Source organism: Bubalus bubalis, chromosome 6, assembly GCF_019923935.1.
Source record: "Bubalus bubalis isolate 160015118507 breed Murrah chromosome 6, NDDB_SH_1, whole genome shotgun sequence".
Lineage (NCBI taxonomy): Eukaryota > Metazoa > Chordata > Mammalia > Artiodactyla > Bovidae > Bubalus > Bubalus bubalis.
The window spans coordinates 20,842,771-20,850,848 of record NC_059162.1 but is presented as its reverse complement, the minus strand read 5'-3'; positions in this window follow the sequence as shown (position 1 = coordinate 20,850,848).

Below are 8,078 nucleotides of genomic sequence, written 5' to 3'. Positions count from 1 at the left end.
CCCTGTGATGTTTCCCTTCTGCGCCCTGCCACCACCGCCCCCAACAACAACAACCCTCTCACTCCTCAGGCCAAAAGGCAGCATTCTCCTCGGGTTCCAATAAGCATGTAATGAAAATCGCTCAGTTGTGTCTGACTCTTTGCCACCCCATGGACTATACAACCCATGGAATTCTCTAGGCCAGAATACTGGAGTGGGTACCTGTTCCTTTCTCCAGGGGATTTTCCCAACCCAGGGATCAAACCCAGGTCTCCCACATTGCAGGTGGGTTCTTTACCAGCTAAGCCACCAGGGAAGCAACAAGCATACAGGTCCTCCATTTTAGCAATTCCTCTAGGATTAGTTTATCATTCTAGTTCCTCACTAGATTCTGAGTTCCTTCAGAGTGGGCATTTGGTCCTTTTCGTCTCTGTAGGTCAGCATCCTGACAGTGCCTACATGGTCAAGAAATGTTTGTTTCATGAGGGATCTAAAACCTTGGCTTCTGAATCCTCACTCAAAAGGACCTAGTATCCTTTTGAATGTTCAAACTACCACACAATTGCACTCATCTCACATGCTAGCAAAGTAATGCTCAAAATTATCCAAGCCAGGCTTCAACAGTATGAGAACCGTGAACTTCCAGATGTTCAAGCTGGATTTAGAAAAGGCAGAGGAACCAGAGATCAAGTTGCCAACATCCATTGGATCATCGAAAAAGCAAGAGAGTTCCAGAAAAACATCTACTTCTGCTTTATTGACTATGCCAAAGCCTTTGACTATGTGGATCACAACAAACTGTGGAAAATTGGGAATACCAGAGACGGGAATACCAGATCACCTGACCTGACTCTTGAGAAATCTGTATGCAGGTAAGGAAGCAACAGTTAGAATTCGACATGGAACAACAGACTGGTTCCAAATAGGGAAAGGAGTATATCAAACTGTATATTATCACCCTGCTTATTTAACTTATATGCAGAGTACATCATGAGAAATGCTGGGCTGGATGAAGCACAAGCTGGAATCAAGATTGCCAGGAGAAGTATCAATAACCTCAGATACCCAGATGACACCACCCTTATGGCAGAAAGCAAAAAAGAACTAAAGAACCTCTTGATGAAAGTGAAAGAAGAGAGTGAAAAGGTTGGCCTAAAGCTCAACATTCAGAAAACTAAGATCATGGCATCTGGTCCCACCTCTTCATGGGAAATAGATGGGGAAACAATGGAAACAGTGACAGACTTTATTTTCTTGAGCTCCAAAATCACTGCAGATGATTGCAGCCATGAAATTAAAAGATGCTTGCCCTTTGGAAGGAAAGTTATGACAAACCTAGACAGCATATTAAAAAGCAGAGACATTAGTTTGCCAACAAAGGTCCATCTAGTCAAAGCTATGGTTTTTCTAGTAGTCGTGTATGGATGTGAGAGTTGGACTATAAAGAAAGCTGAGCGCCCAAGAATTGATGCTTTTGAACTGTGGTGTTGGAGAAGACTCTTGAGAGTCCCTCGGACTGCAAGGAGATCCAACCAGTCCATCCTAAAGGAGATCAGTCCTGGGTGTTCATTGAAAGGACTGATATTGAAGCTGAAACTCCAATACTTTGGCCACTGGATGCAAAGAACTGACTCATTGGAAAAGACCCTGATGCTGGGAAAGGTTGAGGGCAGGAGGAGAAGGGGACAGCAGAGGATGAGATTGTTGGATGGCATCACCGACTCAACGGACATGAGTTTGAGTAAACTCCAGGAGTTGGTGATGGACAGGGAGGCCTGGCATGCCTCAGTCCATGGGGTCACAAAGAGTAGGACACAACTGAGTGACTGAACTGAACTGAACTGATCCAGGCCCCTTCTAACTCTTAGGGAACTCTCAGGAATTTGCAGGCCAACAGCAAGTCTAGAAGAAATTTCCTGCAGGTTGCCCTAGAAGAGGGTAGAAGGTAGCCTGCCTGGGCTCTAACCCTTGCCCACAAATGGCTAAAGCCAACTGTTAGCCTATTTCCAGTGACCTTCTCTGAGGGCAGAGTTCACCACTACTAACCTACTTAATGGGCTGTACAGGTGGCTTAGCAGTAAAGAATCTGCCTGCAATGCAGGAGATGTGGGTTCAATCCCTCGGTCAGGAAGACTGCCTGGAGGAGGGCATGGCAACCCACCCCAATATTCTTGCCTGGAGAATCCCATGGACAGAGGAATCTGGAAAGCTACAGTCCATAGGGTTGCAAAGAGTCAGACACAACTGAAAGGACTGAGCCCACACACACAACCCACTTAATGGGATCAGTGCTTGAAGGGAGATGCTTTAGGGAGGGGTTCATATTTGTAGTGCAGTGCAGAGCAAGTCGCTCAGTTGTGTCCAACTGTTTGCAACCCATGGACTGTGTACAGTCCATGGAATTCTCCAGGCCAGAATACTGGAGTGGATAGCCTTTCCCTTCTCCAGGGGATCTTCCCAAACCAGGGATCGAACCCAGGTCTCCCACATTACAGGTGGATTATTTACCATATTTGTAGTAGACTGAATAATAGATCCTCCCCCCATTAGCATGACTGTATCCTAATCCCTGGAATCTCTGAACATATTGTTACCTTATATGACAAAGGGACTTGGCCAATGTGATTAAGGACCTTGAGGGAGGGAGATTATCTTGGATTATCAGTTCAGTTCAGTCACTCAGTCATGTCTGACTCTTTGCGACCCCATGAACTGCAGCATGCCAGGCCTCCCTCACCAACTCCTGGAGTCCACCCAAACCCATGTCTATTGAGTTGGTGATAGCATCCAACCATCTCATCCTCTGCCATCCCCTTTTTCCTCCTGCCCTCAACCTTTCCCAGCATCAGGGTCTTTTCCAATGAGTCAGTTCTCTGCATCAGGTGGCCAAAGTATTGGAGTTTCAGCTTCAACATCAGTCCTTCCAATGAACACTCAAGACTGATCTCCTTTAGGATGGACTGGTTGGATCTCCTTGCAGTCCAAGGGACTCTCAAGAGTCTTCTCCAACACCACAGTTCAAAAGCATCAATTCTTGGGCGCTCAGCTTTCTTTATAGTCCAACTCTCACATCCATACACGACTACTAGAAAAACCATAGCTTTGACTAGATGGACCTTTGTTGGCAAAGTAATGTCTCTACTTTTTAAGATGCTGTGTAGGTTGGTCATAAATTTCCTTCCAAGGAGTAAGCGTCTTTTAATTTCATGGCTGCAATCACTATGGGCAGTGATTTTGCAGCCCCCAAAAATAAAGTCAGCCACTGTTTCCACTGTTTTCCCATCTATTTGCCATGAAGAGGTGGGGCCAGATGCCATGATCTTAGTTTTCTGAATGTTGAGCTTTAGGCCAACCTTTTCACTCTCTTCTTTCACTTTCATCAAGAGGTTCTTTAGTTCTTTTTTGCTTTCTGTCACAAGGGTGGTGTCATCTGGGTATCTGAGGTTATTGATATTTCTCCCGGCAATCTTGATTCCAGCTTGTGCTTTATCCAGCCCAGCATTTCTCATGATGTACTCTGCATATAAATTAAATAAGCAGGATGACAATATACAGCCTTGACCTATTTGGAACCAGTCTGTTGTTTCATGTCGAGTTCTAACTGTTGCTTCCTGACCTGCATACAGGTTTCTCAAGAAGCAGGTCAGGTGGTCTGGTATTCGCATCTCTTGAAGAATTTTCCACAGTTTATTGTGATCCACACAGTCAAAAGCTTTGGCATAAGCAAAAAGCAGAAATAGATGTTTTTCTGGAACTCTCTTGCTTTTTCGATGATCCAGTGCATGTTGGCAATTTGATCTTTTGGTTCCTCTGCCTTTTCTAAAACTAGCTTGAACATCTGGAAGTTCACAGTTCACGTATTGCTGAAGCCTGGCTTGGAGAATTTTGAGCATTACTTTACTAGCGTGTGAGATGAGTGCAATTGTGCAGTAGTTTGAGCATTCTTTGGCATTGCCTTTCTTTGGAATTGGAATGAAAACTTACCTTTTCCAGTCCTGTGGCCACTGCTGAGTTTTCCAAATTTGCTGGTGTATTGAGTGCAGCACTTTCACAGCATCATCTTTTAGGATTTGAAATAGCTCAACTGGAATTCCATCACCTCCACTAGCTTTGTTCATAGTGATGCTTCCTAAGGCCCACTTGACTTCACATTCCAGGATGTCTGGCTCTAGGTGAGTGATCACACCATCGTGGTTATCTGGGTCATGAAGATCTTTTTTGTATAGTTCTTCTGTGTATTCTTGCCACCTCTTTTTAATATCTTCTGCTTCTGTTAGGTGCATACCATTTCTGTCCTTTATTGAGCCCATCTTTGCATGAAATATTCCCTTGGTATCTCTAATTTTCTTGAAGAGACCTCTAGTCTTTCCCATTCTATTGTTTTCCTCTATTTCTTTACATTGATCGCTGTGGGCCTTAAATGTAGCCATAACAGACCTTATTAGAGGGAGGCAGGAGGCTAAATTGGGAGGAGCTGATTGAGAGAGTCATTCCCTAGGCAGGTTGATAAGGAGTCTAGGGGTCCCCAAGGAGAGAGGGGTCTGGAATTCTCAAGGAGAAAGAAAGGACAAACTTTTTTTTTCCTTCCCTACATTCCTTAGGATTATATAACAATAATGTATCCTGCCTGAGGACAGTCTCTGGATTAAGGACAGTCTCTGGATTAAACCTTCTGGCTAATTCTGTTATCTTAAAATGTAAATTATGGGAGTAGGTCTGGTGAGGTCTTTATAACCTCCAGACATTCTTTGGATTCATTGGAGAGTATATAACTTCATTGCTAACACTAGCAAGCGGGTACTCTTTCTGCCCCCTTCTGATGCCTATGTCAGAAGCTTTTTCTATCTCCTTTATACTTTAAGAAAACTTTATTACACAAAAGCTCTGAGCGATCAAGCCTCGTCTCTGGCCCCGGATTGAATTCTTCTCCTCCAGGGGCCAAGAATCCTGGTGTCTTCGTGTGATTCAACAACAACCTTTCATCTGATGATGTAATGACGGAAGCCCAGATGGGATGATGAGGCCAGGAACCAAGAAATGCCAGCAGCCTCTAGAAGCTAGAAGAGACAAGGAATGGACTCTTTCCACAGAGCCTCCTGAAGAAATCAGTCTTTCTGACACTTGATTTTTGGCCCCTTAGGACTCATTTTTGGCTTCTGGCCTCCAAAACTATAAGAGAATAAATCTGTGTTGTTTTAGTCCACTAAATATGTGGTAATGTGTTAGTTTGAATGGGAAAATAATATACCATCCTGTCATTCATGAAAGACACGTTTGTTTGTTTTTTTTAATTTGTGGGAAGGGAGATCTGAGTGTGATTAGGAACAGAGTGTGCAATACACTTGGAAGAAAGGTGAGAGGGAGGGAAGGAAGAGAGTAGAGGAGAAAAAAAGGCTTCTGGATTGGGAGACTTGGTGTTCCACAGCAAACAGATTGTCCTCTTCATGAGCCCCTTGACCAGCTTAACCCAGAGTTCCTCAGGGCATCTCTATCTTCACAAGTGTTACCAAAGGCCCCTAGACAGTGGTTGACCTCTCCTAGACATGGACATCTAGAGAGCTCCCTGAGGCCACGCCAGGACAGAAAGGGCCCAGGTTGACTCTGCTGTGGTCTGCAGCAGTGGCAAGAAGAGCAGAGCTCTTCTTGCGCTTCAGGACAGCTCACACCCAGACTGCTGCCAGGGAGCTGTGCTTTTTCCCTTAGGGCTGCCATAGAGAATTACTAGAGAGTTGGTATTTTAAAACAATAGAAGTTGATATTCTCACAGTTCTGGAAATCAGGAGTCTGAAAACAAAGTCTCAGCAGAGCCATCCTCTCTCCAGAGCTTCTAGGGGAGAATGCTTTCTTGCCTCTTTCAGCTTCCAGTGGTTACTGTTCCTTGACCTCTGGCAGTATAACTCCAGTTTCTGCCTTTGTCTTCCCAGACCCTCTTCCCTGAATCTCTGTGTCCAATTCTGCCTCTTCCTTTCACTTATCACATCCTCAATCCAGGATGATTTAATCTCAAGACCCTTAGTTATGTCTGCAAAGACTGAATTTCCAACTAAAGTCACATTCTGAGTTTCTGGGTGGACTTGAACATTTTGGGGGGACACTATTCAACCCACTATTGATGCTGAGTTCTGAGCTCTATGCACCTCTGGAAGCAGGCCCATACTTCCCCTGGTTTCCCTCACTAGGTGCCCATGAAGCCTTCACCTCCAAAAGGCCCTCAGTCAGTCACTTACACCTGAGTATTAAAGCTAAGAGTGAGAGTCTGCATTTTTACTAATGCTCCCTGTGTCCGTGAGTGTGGAGGCTAGAGAGAAGGCTGCATCTCCACTTGGGGAAGCCCAGGCTTGAGAGGCAGTACAGGGAGATGTCTTTGGCCCTTGGCTAAAGGCCTCTGCTAACCAGGAGATGGCCTGAACTGTCTGGGCAACAGTAGATTGTTCCCCAGATTCATTTGTCTGGGAAAAGCTAAAAGAGAAAAGACATAGAGCTAGAATAAGAGTTCAGGGTCTCAGTTTCAATATCTGTAAAACAGTGACAATAAATGTATACACTTCATAGAATTACCATAGGAATAAAATGAGATAAATACAGTTAATGCGAAATACTTAACAGCAGTTTCAACATGGCAATGAATTAATAATTATTACTCAATTAACATTATGATGAACACTAATTGATACAAGTCCTAAATATTCCCTTTGGCAACAGTACAATCATGTTGTGAAAAGCCTAATACATGGGAAACAATTAGTACATTATCTCATCTCTAGATGATTAGCATCTTGAGATTCTGCTAGACTGCAGCCAACATTAGGACTATTTGGGTTCCTGGGTGCCTTACGAATCACAAAAACCATTCACTTACGTCCTTTCATTTGATTCCACAACCCAGGAAATGAAGAGGGTTTGTTTGTTTTCTTACAGAAAAGAAAATTTCTGGTGAAGACAAGACACCTAGGAATGTGAGTCACCCAGCTAAAACAAGGCCAAGATGGAATTTGAATCTAAGCTTTGTATTTTACCTTTTTCTTAGTTTTTTGTATTAAAGTCAATGTTTCAGGGAAATGTGATATATATACAATAGCTACAAGTAACATCAAAACATGTACTGTAGGGGAGGAAAGCTAATTTGCCCTTTTCAATTTTTAGATGAGACCCCATAATAAAAGAGAGATTAATGAGAAAAAAGCAAACAGAAGTTTGCTAACATGTATACCTCATGTATACACAGTAAGTACTCAGGAAAAAAAAAAATTGGGTAACACCCCAAGATGACTTAGAATTCAGACTTAAATATCATTCTTAATAGGGAAAGGGGATGGGAGATGTAGGCCTCTTAAGGGAGAATAAATGCCTTTGAGGGGAAAGGAATAGGCCCTAGAATAATAGATGGGAGGTATAGTGAAAGTGAAAGTCACACAGCTGTGTCCTATTCTTTGCGACCCCATAGATTGTAGCCCATCAGGCTCCTGTATCGATGGAATTCTCCAGGCAAGAATATTGGAGTGGGTGGCCATTTCCTTCTCCAGGGGATCTTCCTGACACAGGGATCAAACCCGGGTCTCCCACATTGGGGGCAGATTCTTTACCATCTGAGCCACCAGGGAGATGTGATAGTTTGTGACAAAGCTGGTCTAGGTATGGTCTCGACTTCTGGTCTCCTCTCCTGTGATGAGTCAATCTTTCCTGTTCAGTGTAATTCCTGGGGGAGGGCATTTATGACAATCAAGTTTCTTTTGGAAAATCTGTTCTTAGGCAGCTGATGGGAGTTCAGAGAAAGTCAGCCTCTAAGTGACTACAGCTCAAAATTATCAATATGCCAAAGTGGCATATTCTGGAGTGGCATTTTCTATGACCTTTCAGTACAGTAGAAGGGACCTCTCCTAACCTCAACCCCCAGTAAGTAACACTTTTACATTGCTTCTTAGTCACATTCACAGAAGAATATAAATTATAATAGGTTTCACAAAATGATATTTACTATTTGTGATATACTCTGATATTTTTCTCTTCTCTTCTTAAAAAGGGGGAAGAAAAAGGTGATCTCTATCAAAAACCAATTTCATAACCCACTAATAAGTTACAACCCACAGCTAAAAAAACAG